General features: G+C 32.5%; 1 protein-coding gene across 2 annotated transcripts in view; it reads right to left on the bottom strand.

Moving 5' to 3' along the window:
• The window catches only part of bun (bunched), a 402,219-nt gene that overhangs the window by 88,537 nt on the left and 291,801 nt on the right, over nt 1-21,881 (bottom strand). The window lies entirely within an intron of this gene.

The following is a 21,881-nucleotide window of genomic DNA, read 5'->3' as shown; positions in this document are numbered from 1 at the left end:
CCACTGCACAGTGGGGTCGATTGGGTAAAAAATTGGTATTAAATCTGTAACTTCTAAATTACTAGCGCGATTGCATAATGATGAACGAACTAATTGTACAAGTGGACATAAGCTTTCAGAAAATTAATGTTATTACCACCCTGCTAGAACACAAGGTGAGATACAAGGCGCCAAAGTCGATCCCACCTCTGGTTTAGAAAAGTTTGTACAGCTCGTAGCTTACGAAAGGGTTAACAGTCAAACGTACTGTCATATTGAACTCACTTTTAGACATTTATGATCAGTATACTCTGACAAATCGATTCGAAAATTTCAGGAGATGGTTTGAAAAGAAAAAATTCCGGGTAAAACTCGGAAATTCTTTTTTTTTGAGTCCAGTCAACTGTAATAAAAAAGCTCCCTAAAGTATGCAGTACAAATTTAGATATTTTATTTGCAAATAAATAAGAACAGGCTGGTGTGCGTGGGTTGGAGAAACTTGAAGAACTAACATTAGTAAATGCTACCGGGCGAAGCCGGGGCAATCAACTAGTCATGAATAAATTCAAGTTTGAACAACTCTATCAAATTATCCAAATTTACATTGCAAATCGGTCATCGATTCACGCAACTTATAGACGACTGTTTTATCACAAAATTGAGCTCAGCTATGAGGCTAATATTTGAATAAATATTACAAATTTACAAAATAAACAAAATTGCCGTATATGGCGTGAGATCAATTCACAGCAGACCCTATAGACACTATTACATCTAGAAAAATGCTTCGTTTGGAACTTATTTTTTCCAAAATGAATCTGCAGCTCGCATTATGGACAATGGAGATCATTACCGCACCATGATCAATGATTTTTTGTTTGAAAATATGGATGACATTGATCCGGGGGAGATGTGGTTTCAACAGGATGGCGCTGCGGCGAACGCAACCATCGATTTATTGAAATCAAAATTTGACAATAACCTGTCAAATTGGCCTCCAAGGTCATGCGATTTGATGCCTCTCGATTATTTCCTGTGGGATCACCTGAAGTCACCAGTTTATGCTGATAAACCAGCATCAATTGACGCCTTAGATGCCAACATTATTCATGGTATACGGCCACAAATGCTTGAAAGTGTCCCAAAAAATTGTACGTCCAGAATTCACTTTGTCAAGAACAGCCGAAATCTTTTTCAAATGTTAATGCCTTGCATTGTATTTGTTACAATTTCAAGTTCTATCGGGTTAAAAAAAACCATTTAGATCAATCGACTGTCTTTTTCCATAGATGACAAACTAGATAGGTAACTGAGAGCCAAAAACCGAAGTCTGTTGTCGAAAAACTAATTCATGAGAATGTATTGCCATGTAGTAATTTGTGAAAGAGAGTAATTTGGTTAAATTAGTTTCGTTGAGATTCCTCTCTGCTTCTATGGTCCTATACTTTTATTAAAATGTTGTTAAATGGAAATCGCTTACATTTTCAAAACTATTAACAACCGATTCATCTTGTATTGCCGACTTTTTGAGGCAACTGTAGAAAAAAGTCGGTGAGTGTCATCAGGCTTAGATTTTTATAAGCTGCTAAAGTTGATATTTCTCTCTGCTTCTGTTCAAAACATTTTTAAAACTATTAACCGGTTGATTTTGTATTGCCGACTTTATGGGGCAAATGTATGAAATAGTGGTGGGGGTACCATCAGGCTTAGATTTTTATAAGGGTGCAAGTGCAAAAGTTTACATTTCTCTCTGCTTCCATACTAGGTATTTATTCTATGGTCCTTGTATTAAAATGTTGTTAAATGGAAGTTGCTTACATTTTCACAACTATTAACAACCTGTTCATTTTGTATTGCCGACTTTTTGGCGCAAATGTGTGAAAATGTCGTTGAGTGTCATTAGACTTAGATTTTTATAAGGATGCAGGTGCTAAAGTTGACAATTATCTCTGCTTCTGGTCTATGTATTTATTCTATGCTTCTATCCTTCTATTAAAATGTTGTTGTATGGAAATTGCTTACATTTTAAAAGCTTTCAACAACCGGCTGATTTTGTATTGCCTACTTTTTGGGGCAAACATAAGAAAACGCCGGAGAATAACATCAGGCTTAGATTTTATCATCGTAGGATTCTATTTTGGGTCTAATAATAACATAATATTAATTTATTAATTTAAGATCTTATTCATAATCAAATTTGATAAAATAAAAATTAGATTTAATGAATAAGGGGTTTAGATCTCTAAAACTTTATGAACATTTTTATATTAATAAAACTACAATTACATTTCTTTTAATTTAAAGTGAACACAATCCAACATATTATTACTATTCACTCTTATGAGCCCCTATATTTCCGTAATTATATTGTTTCTTTTTTCAAAACAATTTTATTTGAATTTAATTATGTTACAAATTGTTATGTACTCATAATGTGTGGAGATTTTTGTTTTATGTCTTATTCGGGTGAATTATTGCTGACTTTTTTTTTAAAAAAAAACTTACTCTATCACACACTTTATTTCTTACAAATCTTATGCAATTTTTTTTTTATAGCTGGAAAAAACTAATTTTTTATTACTATGGCAAATTGTTAGTAGATGTCTAAAACAAATTGTTCATATGTATGAATTTTAAGGCTTTATGCAATATATAAAAAAAGAAACAAAAAGAAAAATATAATAAATAATAAAAATTAATTTTGTTAGCTAAAAAAAAACTAATAATAAAATTATGTGAGTGAGTAAAAATTTTGTAGGTTTTTGTTTTCTTTCATGATTTCAACTTAGTAGTAGCGCAGTAGAGCTGCATGTCTATACATTTATTTTTTTGTGTAATTTGAGATACATAATTATAAGCACGATATGGCAAAAAACAGAAATACTATAAAAATTACAAACAGAAAACATGGTAATAAAAAATATTGAACTGAAAAAAAAAACTATATATATTTATACAATTGATTGAACAAGTTTTTCAGGTCAATTGAACACAGATATGAATATTCAGGCGTACATAGCAACAACAACAAAAAATACAAATTACAACAATAACAACAAAATTGTTACTAATAAACAAAAGTGTTAGATTACACAATGGACAAACGGCCGATCGATCGAGCGAGCGAGTGTACAAACGATCAAACCATCTATCGATCCATAATTTAAAAGGCGCTGTTTGGTTGGTATCATGCTATAAAATTAAATGTTATTAATTTTTCATAATGAAAATGAAATTAATAATATTATATTAATTACATGAATTGTAATTAAACACTAACATAATTGAAAAATTAATAAAAATTTAACAACAACAAAAAAACAGCAAAATGAACAGTAGGATTGAACATATAGAGAAAAAAAAAATAAAAATAAATTTTGATATTTTTTGATTCGAATGATTTTGTTAAGAAAAATTTAGCCCAAAGTCATGCACTTTTTTTATGGACCCCCAAAGATTTGGGGTCTCGGTGTCATTTTTGCAAAAAGTGATCAATTTCTCAGGCTCATATCTTGCCAACAGTTCGGAATTTTGATTTACTCTCTGAGGAAAAGTTGTAGCTTTTGTCATAAAGAACAAAAATTGTAATATAAAATCAAAAAAACTTCATCTTCAAGATCAAAATCGCTAAAAAAAACATTGTTATTGAACAACAAAGGTTTTTTTTGCTTCGAAAATATCGAATTTTGTGTCAACAAAGCGTCATATGCGGGAAGTTTTGCTTTACTTCTTTAATTTGAGAAGAAGTGCCGCTGATGCACATCGAAGCTTATGGTGAATGTGTTTCATCGGTTTCAACGTTTGAGATATGGTTTGTTCGGTTTGAAGTGGTGATTTTGTTACGGAAGAATAAGATCGGATTGCCCAAGGCATCAAAAGAAGTTTGAAGTCCAAGAATTGGAGGCATTACTTCATGAAGATTACTGTGAAACTCAACAAGAACTTGCAAAATCATTGGGAACTACTGAAGCAGCAATTTCAAAATGTTTACGAGCAGCAGGATTCATCTAAAAGCGGGGAAATCGGGTATCATAACAATTGAAGCTGAGAGACCTTGAAAGACGATTTTGTATGTCTGAAATTATGCTTGAACGCCATAAAAGAAAATCAGTTTTGCACCGAATCATTACATGCGATGAAAAATGGATCCTTTACAATAACCCGAAGCTTAAGAAGTCGTATGTCTAGCCCGGCCAATTAAAAAGTTTGAAGACCAAGAATTGGAGGCATTACTCCATGAAGGTTGTTGTCAAACTCAACAAGAGCTTTCAAAATCATTGGGAGCTACTCAAGCAACAATCCAAAAGCAGGGAAATTGGGTACCATACGAATTGAAGCCGAGAGATCTTGAAAGAAGATTTTGTATATCTGAAATGATGCTTGAACGCTATAAAAGAAAATCTTTTTTGTATCGAATCATTACATGCAATGAAAAATGGATGCATTACGATAACCCGAAGCATAAGAGATCGTATGTGAATCCCGACCAATCTGCCGAATCGATACTAAAGCCAAATATCCTTGGCGCTAAGGTAATGCTCAGTATTTGGTGGGATAAAAAGGGACCTATCTATTATGAGCTTCTGAAATCTGACCTGACCATCACAGGGAACCTGTACCGGAGGCAACTGATTAGTTTGAAGAGAGCAGTGGATGAAAAACGCCCCGAAAATGCGGCCTGACATGAAACCGTAATATTCCATCATCACAACCCTCGGTTGCAATTCCTGTTGAAAACTATTTGAAATGGTTGGGAAGTTTTGCTTCACCTGCCCTATAGTCCAGACCGTGCCCCGTCCGACTACTATTTTTCGATCGAAGCAGAACGCTCTCTCTGGGATACGCTTCACTTTGGAACAGAGTATCCGAAATTGGATTGATACTGAAAAGAACTGCTCATCTTGGCCTCAAAAGATGAGCAATTCTTTTGGCTCGGAATCCATTTGTAGCCAGAAAGATGGAAAATGGTCATTGCTAACAATTTGACAACATTTTAAACAAGTAAGAGAGCTATATTAGGCTGTGCCGAATCTTATATACCCTTCTTTTTTCAAAGTTGTTTTTTTTAACTTTTTTTCGATTTTGAAAATTTTTATTTTGATTTTTAAATTTTTTTTTTAATATTAAGCGAAAAAAAAACTTTTGGTGAAAAAAAAAATTCGGGTTATAAAATATTTTCTCCGATTTTGACCCATTGTAGGTCCAACTTACTATGGTCTTATATACGTCGTTACAAAGGTCTTTGAAATATCTATCATTAGATATCCATATTGTCTATATTAATGACTAAGTAATCCAGATATAGGTCAAAAATCGATGTTATATCTCAGCCATTTGTGGACCGATTTTCTCGAAAAAATGGTAAAAAAATCGAGGTAGTCGCGGTTTTTTGCTTATACCTAAGCCATTTCTGGACCGATTTTTTCGATTTTATGTTGGACTATAGTGGATATATTGATGTATTAATCATGTATCATGAAAGTTATATGCAGGTTTCTAAAAGTTGATTTCAACAGATAGACGGACGTGGCTATATCGACTCCGCTAGCTATAACGATTCAGAATATATAAACTGTATGATGTCGCATATGAAAAATGTAGAAATTATAAACGGAATGACAAAGTTATGGGTCTATTATGGATGGACACCGAACTTAAGTTGTGTTGTCTGTTTCCAAAAGAGTATTACGATTTGAGGGCATGGTCACTTGGTGGTGATCGTGCGATTTGAACCCGTTAGACTTTTTCTTGTGGGGTTTTCTAAAGTCACAGGTCTTAAGGCGAATAAGCCACAAACCACAGCGGTCCTCAAAGCCAAGAAAAATATAAAGTTAATCAGAACTAATAAAATTGATAGTTGAGTAATAATTATCCTCAATGTAACCTAGTAAATCCATTAAGCATTAATTTTGTGTTGAAATTTAAATAAAAAATTATTTTTTAATTTTTTTTTTCGATTCAGCTGATGTATTTTCTCTAAAGAGATACAATTTCTATACAATGCTGTTCCACATAATGTTTTCTATGATGTTTGTTTTCAAACCCCATTTAAATTTCTTTTCTATGATCTTCAGAATAAAAGTTAAGCTCATTTTTGTAATTTAACTCAGGTATTAATATTAATCATACGCTCTAGTGCCCAGTAAAGGGAAATATTTATAAAACTTCCAAACAACTTTAGAAAAGATAGATGTAGAGTTAATTTTTAACTTTAATGTTTAAAATTGATATCTTTCAAAGGAATACAAAATGTCGATGATATCTCATACATATTTTGTATTATTTAAATTTAAAGATAGGAAGAGCTTAAAGAAAGACCCTAAATGATCACAAATAAATTGATCTTTAGTTAAACTTAATTATTTTAAAAACAGAATTTACTATTATTTCTTAAGCTAACAGAATGTAAATTTGTAATTAAATTAATGAGTTTTCGTATTTTAAAACTGAATCATTTCTGTAATAAACTCATCACATTATTTGAATACCTAATTTATTAATTCAAATTTAAGCAAATCCAATCAATGAATAAAAATCATTATAAATTCATTCATAACACAAAAATATTTTGACATTTTGTTTTAGTTAACTAACATAATTCTATAGATTGTTCAACAAACATTTGCCGTTTGTAATCACTATTGGAAATGTATGCCAAGTCTAGAAAAAATATGATTTGTTTTCAGTTCTATACTGTTCAATTTATTTGTTTAAAAGTTTGTCTAAGTGTATTTAACTTGTATGTCGTCCTTGAGTTCAATTTTTTGTTATGTGTTGTTCATGTTTTTATTTTTTTGAAAAGTGCTTCAAAAGTTACTTAGAAAACAATTTTAAATAGAATATACAGTGAGCCTCAAAAGTGAGTAAACAGCAGCGAATTTTTTGATTTTTTAAGATCATGAAAATCATTATAGTCCGACTTAAATCTATATTTTTCACAACCAAAGATATTATTCAAGCCAATCTCTATCAAACCGAAACTTTAAAATTTTAATCATGGATAAATTTTAGAATTTTCATTATCTTAAAAAATATCCAATAATTTTTGGTGTATACTCACTTTTGCGGCTCACTGTATATATTTTTTGTGTGTTTTAGCTGTGTTCAAGTGTCGTGTAATTTTATGTTTGTTTTTCCTTTCATCTTTGAAAATGTTTTAGAAGGTGTTTTTAGATTTTTTGTGGGGACCACAACAGTTAATGTGAAGTGGTTTGGTAGGTGTTGGTCTCGCTGTGTTTTGTTCACAATTAATTCTTAAAGTGTTAGTCAAGGTAACCAAAGTAAAATAAAATTAAAAGTTAGTTCTTTGCATGGAAAAAAAATTCATAAAAGTAAATTTGGGTTTGAGTTTTTTACAAAATTAACTTAAAACACTTTAAGGTGAAAATCATTAGAGTTTTTAAATCAAATTCTTTAAATAAAATACTTTATTTAGGTGCTGTGTAGGCCAACTTCAACCAGGAACAGTTGGTAATATTTAGCCTTCAGGTACTCTTTTATCATATCCCTTAATTGATATGCATCATTAGCAACTAGTCTTTTAAGGTGTCCTCGTTTCATTGTGTAAACTTTGCATAGAGTTTATTAACCCTTTAAATATAGCAAAAACCTATTAAAAATTTTATGCTGTTTTGTTTTTTACAACTGTATATTAGGGTGGTTTCATTTTGTATGAATAATTTTTAAAATTTTGGGAATTTCCAGGATTTTAATTCGAATTATTGTGACTCTTGATATAATATTGTATTTTATTTAGGTTTCAAAATGTAATTGTAAGTGAAAAATATGAAAATTAACCTATTTATGACCAGGGGACCAAAATGATCCAAAAGCAAGTAAGAGAGCTATATTCAGCTGGGCCGAATCTTATATACCCTTCACCAAATTATACTTTAAAATAGAAATTTAAAATATTTTGGGTAAAGAAAATTAATTTTTTTTTTCAAAATTTTTTCAAAATTTTTAAAAAAATGTTTTAAATTTTTTTCCATTTTTTTTAATTTTTTAGCGAAAAAAATTTATGACAAAAAATGTTTTGGGTAAAAAAAATGGTTAAAATTTTTTTTCCCGATTTTGACCCATTGTAGGTCCAAATTACTTTAGCCTTATATACATCGTTGCAATGGACTTGGAAATATCTATCATTAGATATCCATATTGTCTATATTAATGACTTAGTAATCCAGATATAGATCAAAAATAGGCCAAAAATCGAGGCAGTCCCGGTTTTTTCCTTATATCTCAGCCGTTTGTGGGCCGATTTTCTCGATATTAAATAGCAACCGAGCCGAGAGAATTCCCGATATATTGATGTATCAATGATGTTTGTAAGTTATTTGGGGATTACGGAAAGTTGATTTCAACATACAGACGGGCAGATGGACATGGCTACATCGACTTCGTTATCTATAACGATCCAGAATATACAAGGTGGCGCAAAAGTAAACTTCCGATGTTTTTTGGCTGTAATTAAAAAAAAATGAAAAACTTTGATTCTTCTTGTGGATTATTTTTATTTAGTCTTTTAATTTTTTTTACATCAAGTCGAGAATAAGATGTCATGTAAATGGCCGCCGCCACAGTTGATTGTCATTTGAGCCATTTTTATGGCATTTTTCATCACTTTGGCCAAAACTTCCGGCGATAGGTCCTCACATTCTTGACGGATATTGTCTTTAAGAGCTGCAAGAGTCTGAGGCTTGTTGACATAAACCCGCGACTTCAAAAAGCCCCACAAAAAGAAGTCTGGAGCGATCAAATCAGGCGATTCACATTGTGCCAAAGTTACCGACCGATTATTGGTCAAATAAATAGCCGGCAATATTCCGCGTTCTGGAGCAGTGTAGCGTAACATTGTTTTTTAACGTGTATTTCGCATGTGTTTACTACACAAATGTCAAAACAGAACTGACATTAGGGGCCAATCGCAAAATTTATAGCATTTCCTGATAGGAGGATTACTTTTGCGCCACCTTGTATATACTTTGTGGGGTAGCAAATGAAAAATATATAAATTACAAACGGAATGACAAACCCCTTGCCACTCATGGTGAAGGGTATAAAAATGTTTGGCAAATCTTGAAGTACCTAAATTAGTTAGTTTTTAATGTTTCCTTTTAAAAATAATAAAATGTTCTGAAACTTTAGTATTAATCTAGAAGAAAAAAAATGACCCAAAAATTTGTTTGGCCAATTTTGACCCCAAGTGCCTTAAATGGTTAATTTTTAATGTTTTCTTTTAAAAATCTATATAAAAAAATGTAAAATTCGTTCATCAAAAATTTCCATCAGAGCATTTAAAACAAATTGGGCTTATTTTGACCCCATGAGAAACAAAGGGTTAATGTTCACTAATATTTAATCTACAAACCTTAGACAATATTTATCTGATGCCTTCATCAAACTCCCCCAATAAATACACAACATTTCATGGTATGCTAATGAAAAATTTAAAATATTCAGAAATTTGACCTTTGACCCCAAATATAGAAATCCCTATTTATGTAAAATCTTCTGTAGTTTAACGGCTAAATAACCAAATTTCTAACAAACATTTTTTGTTGCGGAAATCCTTAATAATCAAATCTTAGTTATGGCAAATTTATGAGAGATATTGATTTAATTTTTTTTTTATTTATTCTTGAATATATCTATATATATAAAAATGGATGTTTGTATGTGTGTATGTATGTATGTATGTATGTTCCGAATGAACTCAAAAACGGCTGGACCGATTTTGATGAAATTTTCAGGGAATCTTCAGAATAGTCTAGCGGGTAACACTGTAAGGTCAGATTTTTGATTTTCGGTCTGTGGGCGGAGGGGCGTGGCATTATCAAATTTTTACATTATACCGCTAATGCCATCTATATATATAAAAAACGGCTCCACCGATTTTGATGAAATTTTCAGGGAATCTTCAGAATATCCCAGCGGGTAACACTGTATAGTCAGATTTTTGATATTCGGTCTGTGGGCGGAGGGGTGTGTAAAAATCTAATTTTTACATTATACCGCTAATGCCCTATATTTCATAAAAATGGATGTGTGTATATATGTTCCGTATGGACTCAAAAATGGCTGGACCTATTTTGATGATATTTTCACGGTGTCTTCAGAAAAGCCTATTAGGTAACAGTGTAAAGTCAGATTTTAATTTTCTGTCTGTAATAAACAATTTGGTTTGCTTATAGGGTCATGAATAAGATATTTCCATACTGAATTTTTGAATTCATTAGAACCAGCCGAAATGCGACTACATGTATTAACATTGAAGGTTGATTCACCGACACTGTATATTAAAATCGAGATCGATATGCAATATAAAACAGATGTTTTCTAAAGGCCAGCAACGCGGACCGGGTTCAGCTAGTCCTTAATAAAATTCTTTAAGATTTAGTATTTGTTTAACAAAATTTTCAAAAGTTTACAAACTGGAGTTTTGAAACTGGTAAAAAAAAATTTAACTTTCCTTGGCCGCGATTTTACGCAAAAAGTTCGAGTGATATTGGCTTGATTTTTTGGCCATTTATTCTCTTATATATCTTTAATAAAATGCTAAAATTAAATTCTCCTATTTTTAAAAAAAGTTCTACAAAATTTTCAAAAGTTTGGAACTGGAGTTTTTTAAATGGTATAAAAAATACATTTTGGCCTGGGGAATTTTTAATAACTCCAATATTTTCCAACCGATTTTTCAGTTTTATAACTTTTTAGAAAGATAATTCTGTATAGATTATGATTTTACTAAAAATATATTCGAAATTTAAAATTCGTTAAAAAAGCTTATGCAAAATTAAAAAAAAATAATTTTTGCTTTAGTAAACCCTTTTCTGAACTTCAGAGCCTATTTAGCACGTTTAATTCAAATCAGATTTGTCTGAAATTTTCAGAGTTACACTATTATATTAAGTATCACAATAATCCCGTCCTTACTCCTCAAAATTCCTTATTTTATACAAAAACAATCCACCCTAATACACCGCCCTATGTTCGTTGAATTCGCTTTTCTCTTTAGATGTATTTGCATTTATTATTATGATGTTGATGATGTCAAGTATTAAAAAAATGAGCTGACTGTGACTTTGTAAATTGTATGCATTTCATATCAAGCGTAAAAACCAATAAAAATCTTTTTAATGCTATTTTTTCGTACGCTTTTTCTCCTTTAACCATTTCAGGCAATTTATATTTTTTATGATTGTATTTCTCTTGTTAATTTTCAATGTTTATGGTCTGACATTTAAATTGTTTTTTTTTTTTTTTTTTTTTTTCAAAATTTCATTTTCTGTGACAAAAAAAAAAGAAAGAAAAATTTCATATTTATCACGTACACAGAAAGTTTAATCAGGCTCAATGTCCTTTGAGGGAGTGTGACTAGCCAACCAATCAGCCATTTAACATGAGGTCTAGTACACTGTCACCTTTAAACAATCTATTATAAACCTTTAATATTAACAAACATCCAAAATAAACTCTTTCATTTGAAATGAAAAATCTGTATAATTTTTCAAAAACATTAAAGAAAATCTCCAAAATTTGTTTAAATTTTCGATTTAAGCGTGTTTAATCAGGGTTCATTGGCTTCATATTTTTGAATTTTGAAATATTTCTTTAAAGTACTAAAGAAATTAGCCAAAATATAATAATTTGTTTATAATAAAAGTGCTCTTAACTCCCACACTTCTTTTTTTGATTTGACTATATTTAATCATAATTTTGTTTAAATTTCCATTTAATTTGTTTTGTCATTTTTTAATATTTGTTTTTGGCCAACAAATAAATAAATAAATGATTATTTTTCATGTTTTAAGAGCTATTTTTAAAAATAATTCAAATTACATTCATCCCGCACGTCATAGAAATGTCTTTTATACTCGATGTCTTGTCAGTTTATTGACTTGAGAAAACCATGGAAAAAAACCTCAAAATTTCGTTTTCTTAATCAGCCAGGAATTTTCTATATAATGAAGAGTGACAATTAGAATGTGAACAAATTTAAATGAATGTAGAATAAAATGTAAATTTGCTGGGTGAATGTGTTTCATCGGTTTCAATGTGTGAGAGATGGCTTGTGAAGTTCAGAACTGGCGATTTTGACATGGAGGACCTGCCTAAGATGTTTGAAGACTAAGAATTGGAGGCATGGGAGACACCATGAAGATTGTTATCAAACTCAACAAGAGCTTGCAAAATCATTGGGAGCTACTCAAGCAGCAATTTCAAAACGAGCAGCAGGATTCAGTCAAAAGCAAGGAAATTGGGTACCATAGGAATTGACGTCGAGCGATCTTGAAAGTCAATTTTGATTGTTCGAAATGATGCTTGAACAATACAAAAGAAATCGTTTTTGCACCGAATCATACCATTACCCGAAGGTTAAGGGATCGTACGTGAAGCCCGCGTAACTAGCCGAATCCACACCAAAGCCAAATATCCATGACGTTATTGTAATGCTCTCTACTATCGATATGAGCTGCTGAAATCTGGCCAGACCGTCACAGGAAAGCTCAACAAGAGATTGACAAATCATTGGGAGCTACTCAAGCAACAATTTCAAAACATTTGCGAGCAGCAGGATTCTTTCAAAACCAGAAACGATTTTGAATGTCCGAAATGCTTGAACGCTATAAAAGGAAATAATTTTTGCACTGAATCATTACTTGTGATGAAAAATGGATCCATTACGATAACCCGAAGCATAAGAGGTCGTATATGAAGTTCGGCCAACCAAACAAATCGACACGAAAGCCAAATATCCATGGAGCTAAGGTAATTACTTTGTTTTTGGTGGGAGCAAAAGGGTCCTATTTATTATGAGCGGCTGAAATCTGACCAGACCATGACAGCGAACCTGTACCGAATGCAACTGATTCGTTTGAAGCGAGTATTTGCCGAAAAACGCCCAGAATATGCGGCCAGTGCTCCGTCCGACTACTATTTGTTTCGGTCGAAGGAGAAAGCTTTCTCCGGGGAACGCTTCACTTTGGAACAGAGTATCCAATATATCTTGCCACTCAAAGAGCAATGTTTGCTTAACTTAAACTTAGTTTAAACTTAAAACACTTAAAACTTAACTGAAGGTTTACAGTTTAATTTAAAACTAATCTTAGTTTAAACAAAGAAAAGAAAAATTTTAATTAAATTTATAAATGATCTTAATGACTAATCTTAAAACAAAAAGACACGCCTAGAGCAAATAAAAGAAATTAATACATATAATGTATTTAAAAATATAAAGAAAAATTAATTAAAATTATTTTAAGTTCATAAAGAACAAAAAGAAAAACACAAATTAACACTCAAGTGTCAAAAATATACAAAAAAATAAATAAATAAAAAATAAAATAATGATTAACGCAATATAAATAAACATGCAACAGAGTTGCAAATTATGATCACAAAATAAAACAATATTTAATTAAAACCTGTACAACAACAAAAAAATCCCAGCAAGAACACAAAAAAAAACAATATAAAAATAAATTAAAACAACAATGAGATCATCAGGTAAATTAAATTGCAAAAAATAAATAAAATAAAAATCATTAAAAAAATGTTAACAATCATTTACTACAGAATCATGTTGTTAATTATTGGCAAAAGAACAAAAACAAAAAAAATAAAAACAATGACGAATAACTTATAAAACATTAGTTAAACATTTGTGCATGAATCGCATTACAAAAATTTCTGCCAGTGTGGCTGGCATGCATCAGAGAATGATGACACGTGTTTTAAAGTTTTGCTTTGTATCAAAATAATAGTGAAATAAGACAAAAAACATTTTACTTTTTTATCTACTAAATACTTGTTGGTGGCATTTAATATTTAGAAATTTCATTTTGATAACAAATAAGGCGTAAAAATTGAGTTTCAAAAACCACAATCTTTCAACGCCATTTTAAATTAAAAGTGAATTTGACGTACATATGCATTAGGGTGGCTTTGTTGTACTTTTTTTCTAAATTTGAAGAAATCGGTTTGGATTAGTGTGGCACTTGATATAATAGTCCAACTCTGAAAATTTTACACAAATTGATTTTTGTCAACCCATAACCACCACGGAAAAAACTTCTTAATTTCTATGTTTGGTTGCTTTTAATTATTAATTAGCCAGGAATTTTCTATCTAATGCAAAATCACAATTTGATTGGACATTTTTTAAATTAATTTATAATAAATTTAATTTTATTTGGTTGAATTACATTCGATAAATGTTCGGCCTTGATTTCACATGTCATGTCGACATTGTCATAAAGAACACGGCATGGCATGACAATTTTTGCTGTGACTCTTGTCGCCGTGTTAAACAAGTGTACATTTACAGGCATTTGGTAACTAGCAACGGTAAAATTAAAGTGAGGAAAGGATGATCAAAAACTACTTAAAAATACGCAATTTTTTTAAATTCTCAGATATTTATTCAAAGTATTAGCCATTTTTAGCCACGACGTTTTCCCCATCTTTCTGGCATCATATGGATTTCGAGCCAAAAGAATGGATCATCTTTGGAGGCCAGTAACGAATCAAGCCAATATCGGATACTCTATTCCAAAATTAAGCGTATCCCAGAAAGAGCGTTCTTTATCGATTGAAACAAATAATTGTCGGACGGGGCAAGGTCTGGACTATAAAGCGGGTGAGGCTAAACTTCCCAACCTCGTCTTTCTAATAACTTTTTAACAGATATTGCAACATGTGGCCGAATGTTGTCATGATAGAATATTACGGTTTCAAGTCTAGCCGCATATTCTGGTCATTTATTGGCCAATGCTTGCTTCAAACGAATCAGTTGCATTCGGTACAGGTTCCCTGTGATGGTCTGGTCAGATTTCAGCAGCTCATAATAGATAAGACCCTTTTGTTCCCACCAAATACAGAGTATTACCAATGCGCCATGGATATTTGGCTTTGGTTTCAATTCGCCTGGTTTGCCGGGCTTCACATACGATCTCTTACGCTTCGGGTTATTGTAGTGAATCCATTTTTCATCGCAAGTAACGATTCAGTGCAAAAACGATTTTCTTTTATAGCATTCAAGCATCAGTTCGGAAATTCAAAATAGTCTTTCATGGTCCCTCGCCGTCAATTCCCATGGTACCCAATATCATTGTTTTGAATGAATCCTGCTGCTCGCAAACGTTTTGAAATTGCTGCTTGAGTAGCTGCCAATGATTCTGCAAGCTCTTGTAGAGTTTGACATCAATCTTCATGGAGTAATGCCTCCAATTTTTAGTATTCAAACATCTTAGGCAGGTCTTCCATGTCAAAATCACCAGTTCTGAACCGCACAAGCCATTTTAGTGTCGATTCGTCTGGTTGGTCGGGCTTTACATACGATCTCTTACGCTTCGGGTTATCGTAATGGATCTATTTTTCATCGCAAGTATTGATTCGATGCAAAAATCATTTTCTTTTATAGTATTCAAGCAACATTTCCGACATACAAAATCGTCTTTGAAGGTATCTCGGCTTCAATTTGTATTGTACCCAATATCCTTGTTTTGGATGAATCCTGCTGTTCGCAGGGTTATCGCAATGGATCCGTTTTTCATCACAAGTAATGATTCAGTGCATAAATTATTTTCTTTTATAGCGTTCAAGCATTTCGGAAATTCAAAATCGTTTCTGGTTTTGAAAGAATCCTGCTGCTCGCAAATGTTTTGAAATTTTTGCTTGAGTAGCACCCAATGATTTTTCAATCGCTTGTTGAGCTTTCCTGTGACGGACTGGCCAGATTTCAGCAACTCATATCGATAGTAGAGAGCATTACAATAACGCCATGGATATTTGGCTTTGGTGTGGATTCGGCTAGTTACGCGGGCTTCACGTACGATCCCTTAACCTTCGGGTAATGGTATGATTCGGTGCAAAAACGATATATTTTGTACTGTTCAAGCATCATTTCGCTCGCCGTCAATTCCTATGGTACCCAATTTACTTGTTTTGGATGAATTCTGCTGTTCGCAGACGTTATTAAATTGCTGCTTGAGTAGCTCCCAATGATTTTGCAAGCTCTTGTTGAGTTCGACAACAATCTTCATGGAGTAATGCCTTGTCTTCCGTGTCAAAATCACCACTTCTGAACCGTTTAAACCATATGCTTTGTTGAGTAATCGGTGTGTTTCAGCAGCACTTTTTTTCAAATTAATGAAGTGAAGCGAAACTTCTCGCATATGACGTTTTGTTGGTACAAAATTTTACATTTTAGAAGCAAAACAAAGCTTTGTTGTTTACACTATAATGTTGAATAACTAAGTGAGAATAAATAACAGATATGTACCCTTCAAAATGACATATAACGTATTAAAAATAAAAACCGCGTTCAAAAGAAAAAAAAAAATATTTCCCTTTTGCAAGCTTTAGAGCCGAAATTTTCAGAGTTAGTTTATTACATCAAGTGTCACAATAATCTGTGCCTAACTTCTCGAAGTTCCCAAAAAAACTTTTTCATAAAAAAACGAAAACCACCCTAATGTGTAGGCCAGCATGTCGGCGAATGTCTGAAGAGTAGATGTTTGAATGTTTGATTGGTTTGTTGTAATAATATTAAATTACTATAATATTTAACGAGATCTCAATTACAAATTGACACTTTTATACCCTTCACCTTCGTGAGAAGGGTATATATAAGTTTGTCATTCCGTTTGTAATTTCTACATTTTTCATTTCCGATAGCGGAGTCGATTAAGCCATGTCCGTCTGTCTGTTGAAATCAATTTTCTGAAGACCCCAGATATCTTCGGGATCCGAATCTTCAATAATTCTGTCAGACATGCTTTTGAGAAGTTTGCTATTTAAAATCAGAAAAAATCGGCTGAGATATGAGGATATGAGGAAAAAACCAGGACAACCTCGATTTTGGCCTATATCTGGATTACTAAGTCATTAATATAGACAATATAGATATCTAATGATAGATATTTCAAATGACGTATATAAAACCAAAGTAAGTTGGAACTACAATTGGTCAAAATCGAAAAAAATTGTAAAATTTAAAAAAAAAAATTCAACAAAATTTTCGAAAAAATTAAAAAACAATTTTTTTTACCTAAACATATTTACAATTTTTATTTTGAAGTATAATTTGGTGAAAGGTATATAGATTCGGCACAGCCGAATATAGCTCTCTTACTTGTTTGTGATGGATTTTATTAAATGATTTTTTTCCACCTTTGGCTATTGTCTGATTTCGTCTGATATTAGATGGACTTCCTAAAATAACTAGTAATCTTTAGTACAAAAGATCGATCGATAAGATATACTCTCCCCAATATGGTGGTGTAGAGTATAATGATCATTCTCAGTCAGCTCATGCTTTGGAACAAAAAAATTATTTTTAAGCTTTTTATAGGCATACATTATTTTATTATTAATTCCCCTAAACCGTTATCCCACACTGTATAACTTTGATCACGTGCCACATTTACAATTATTGATGATAATCTAAATAAATTTATCATATTAAAAACCACAAATTTCTAAAAACCTATCAAGTTACTTGATAGTTGTAGCTGTTTTTTTAGCATCTCAAGCCATTAATCTCATATAAATCGCCCTAAACTACTGCAAAAAAGGCAAAAAACCCAGCACAATGATTTAGTTGCTACGCTGAACCGTATAATGTGCACAAAACTGAATAGCAACAGTATAAAAACGTGCATCAAGGTTCATTGCAACATAATAGAAATTCATTCACCTAAAAAACGATTTTAGGAATTTGTTTGTCGTTTTCTTTTTTTATTCTCTCAACATAGTTGGCATTTAAATTTTTTTTTTCTGGTCAAATTTGCCAATAAATTTTAACTAAGAATTTCGTAAGAATAAATTCTAAAGAAAATTCGAAAGATTTGGCTTTCTTTGTCCTCAACGTTATTTTGGTGGCATTACACTATGGTTGTTTATCTTTGTTTTAGTATGTGGCCAATTTTGGCAAAAATTTATGTTGAATTAGAATTAGGAATGTGCAAATGTGAATGGTATTTGAAAATTGCCAAAAGGGGTTCAAAAGTTCGCTATAATTTTTAGATTATAATAAAAATGTAACAACAAGTGGACAAGGGAATTGTATAATTGTTGTTAACGTATTTCCGGCAACGCCCTAGAGAAATATTTGTAAAGGAAAGTAAAGAGAGGGGAAGATAGTTTTCAAAGTTCTTGTTACAATTCTGTGGTTTACTTAGATCTTAGATATCAAATTTATGTAAAACTTAATATTTAAATTACTTTTGTTTGTCGCCTCTTACATCCAAAGTGATTGATGCATTGTCAGTGGCCAATTTTAAAGCATTCAACGCATTCCCACAACGAAAGGATTCGAGCAATTCATATCCAATACTGAAAATATCCCAATCAATTCAGGATACTTCTCAAATCTAGGTTAGGTTGGTTACGTGGGTTGCTCGCAATTTAGCGAGTTCACTCGGAGGCCTTGTGGTCCCTTTAGAAAAACTTTTTCCTCGTACGGTGAAAATCATACATGAAAAGAGAATGGTTTCCCTCCTTAGTTCAGATGACTATGTGACTTTTGAGGTCCCCGTAAGAAGCAACCGGTACTTCTAATAAACTGTATCATATTTATTAGTGACACATCTCTGAGACAGTCCAGATTTATGAAAAAGAGATATACCAAGATGTAGTAGTCTACGCTCTCAAATCTATATCTCTACAAATCATGAACTGAAGAACTGAACTTCCTCAACTATTGGTATCAGTTGGAACGACTTTCTACAGGTTGCGAGAACTGGGCAGAAGTATTCAAACAGATCTCGGATTCTTACAAGGCCTAGCTCAGTGAAGGAACACTCTAGACATGAACTATTACAACTACATATTAGTGTCAGTTCTCCACAGATCAAATCAATTAGACAGAATTATGTTCAAGGATCGTGGATTGTTCTAAACTCCAAAAAGACAAAGGAATTGGACACTAACGATCAATCACTTTGAATGTAAAAGAAGCGCATTCTATTCTCAGCGGAGGTAAGTTGAAGATATAAACTATCATAACTATTGGTAGCAGCTCTCCACATATTGCAGAAACTGGGCTGAGTTTGTTCAAGGTCCATGGATTGTTATAATCTCCAAATTAATTAAAAAACTTTAACACTAACGATTACTCACCTTGAGCTCCTCGAAAAAAACGATTACAAGGTCTACGTTATTGCTCGGAAATGTGTCGAATTTCCAAGCTCCGAAAAGACAAAGAAATTGTAAATTAACGATCAATTACTTTGAAAGAAAAAGAAGCGCATTCCCTTCTCAGTGGAGGGAATCTGAAGACATAAACTATCACAGCAGCTCTCGACATATCGCTGGAACTGGGCTGAGTTTCAGTTTGACAATCATATAATGGACAGTTTTTGCTCTATCAACGATCCTTGTATCGTTTAGACATCTTCTTGCACAGTACCGATCGTAAATATCGTTACCCCCTTGGGGCATGTTTGGACATCTTGGTGAAGCTCCACACCTTGATGTTATGCTTCAAGGGAAAATATGTGGCGACACCGGGGCCCCTGAGATGCACGGACCTCATTCCTGGTAAGAATTTATTTCCTTCGCAGCAGACTAGAGCCTTTATCTAGTACCATGGAGATCCATTGGACCCAGGACTTGTCCTGTTGGTTCCTTGGTGAGGTCACTTATGTGAATACGTGGTGGCTGTGGTTAAAACCCAAAGCGGGTATAAGATCGTTTGTTTAAGGACTAATAGTGGCAAATTTCGGGTAACCAATTGTATCTTACTAGGTGCTGTTAACCGAAGCAACAGAGCTATTGAATGCAGCAGATAGCAATTGGCGCTGTGCTCAGGAAACGTGTTGGTGTGGAGGCATTCGTGATATACTGATCGTTAGGCTTTGTTCTCGGTTGAGGTCTATTGTATGTGTTGTCAGACTCACACTTAGACTTTTATCGGCTGGGAGCTTTTCAAGTCAGAGATAATACTGGACTAGATTACCCAGCCGGATGTTGCTTCTTTATTAATTGTCCTGGGCTTGGTAATTGACTAGCTACGGACGGCAGGGATTAGATAGGTCGAGCTCTTAAGCAAAGGGTTTGTGCATTAATCTGTGCATTCAATGTACAAGAAGTTTACAATTGATTCTATCCAATGTTGAGAGCACCGTGAGCCATCATGGCAATCTTAGACACATTGTAAATATCGTTGTCGTTATCAGAGCAATCCAAGAGCGATCTTAATCTTTCCTCATTGCAGGAATTATCCGAGAAAGTCAGATCGAAACCATGAAAAATGCACTAAACATTACAGTAGTATTCTCTATATTCGGTTTGAAGTCGAATGCGTCTTTGTCACGACATCACATACTTGAAGGAAACATCACACAGGATGTAATTGTTCGTAGATCGTATTCGATCTACATGAAGACGAATTTCTACAAGGTAGTGGCAGTGGATAATTCAGGAAAATGCGAGCGAATTCATTCGAAACAACACTCTCATTGTTGAGAACGAATTCGCTCCAATTTATAAATTCGCCGTGATTATTTTCAGCTTTGAAATATCATAGGGATTTCGATGTGTTAATCAGTGGCTTTTTACTGGGTACTTTCATTTGTTCTTCTTGTAAAACAATCAAGGTTCAATATGGATAATTCTCCTGGTAGCAATGTGAAGACAATCACCCCTACTGCGAATCAACATTTCACATGAAATATTTTCCCTTTTCCTTTTTTCGTTCATCAACTTTGTTCACGTGAAAAAAATTCCCCTTGTTGTGAAATTTTTAGATGGAATTTTGTAAACAATTAACAGCTGTTACGAACAAAATCAACTATTGTGAATGTAAAGTTCATCATGATATTCCCGATAGCAATTTTCCCTTCGAGGGAAATGAATATTTCATGGGAACAAAATTTCACATGTTATTGCCGATAGGGGTGAATGTTATTGTTCCGATACTCGTCAAGGAATCAACAAATATACTAGAATAAATTGCATAGACTTTGATTTTTCTCCAGCCAAATTCATTTAAGAAACTTTGAGATTGGATCTCCCAGGTTATACATACTCGTAAGAAGTTCTAAATTGAACTCAAAAGATTTTCTCTATTTCTATTGAATACAACTTTCTTAATTTTTATCTTAAACATAAATTTCATACCATTTACATTATTTAGTCTTACTCATCAATGAAAAGTGATTTAAAAACTAACAAATATAGATTTACTTTCCAATAAAATCTTCTCAAATTCATTTAAACAGGAAATACAAAATACATTTGTCCAATTTTTTTTTTGTTCTAAACATAATTTTGCGGATTTCGCTTTTTTTCTTTTTTTGTGGTTTGCAATTTTGGTATGTAGAAATCAAAACAAAATTCCTGCAAAGTCAGCAAAATAAAAACAAAATATATATAAATTTAGAACAGTTTTTTTTTTGTGAGTTGTTGTTTACGAAATTGTTTTGATCGCACAGTGTGTTGAATGATTTCATGGCAAATTCCAGCATTGACTGAGTGACGTACAATTGGTATGTCATGGCATGGCAACAACAACTTGCAATCAGACCCCATCAGCTTAAATTTTTTGTTGAATTTCAAAACAAAAAAGGAAATTTGGTATAAATCGAAAACAATCGCAAAACAAGAGCATGAAAAATGTGAAAAATGCAACAAAGTATTTTGGTGTCTTTTAGTTTTATATAAAAAAAAAAAATAATAAAAAGAGAAGAGTATCAATTTTCCTACAATTACAAATTTAAGTGACTTTTTACGTCATTTATTGTGTTTTCGCCTCGTAAAGTCTCTAAATGTAGCAACGCGCCATTTGTGTGAGTATTTACAGAAGACATTATAGTTTTTATTTATTTTTCTTTATTGTTTATTTGTTTATTCACACTTGTTTTCATCTATTTGGCCTCAAAGTAAACGCTAATGCC

The sequence above is a fragment of the Calliphora vicina genome, chromosome 2, assembly GCF_958450345.1.
Source record: "Calliphora vicina chromosome 2, idCalVici1.1, whole genome shotgun sequence".
Classification (NCBI taxonomy): domain Eukaryota; kingdom Metazoa; phylum Arthropoda; class Insecta; order Diptera; family Calliphoridae; genus Calliphora; species Calliphora vicina.
This window is presented reverse-complemented; position numbering and strand designations above follow the sequence as displayed.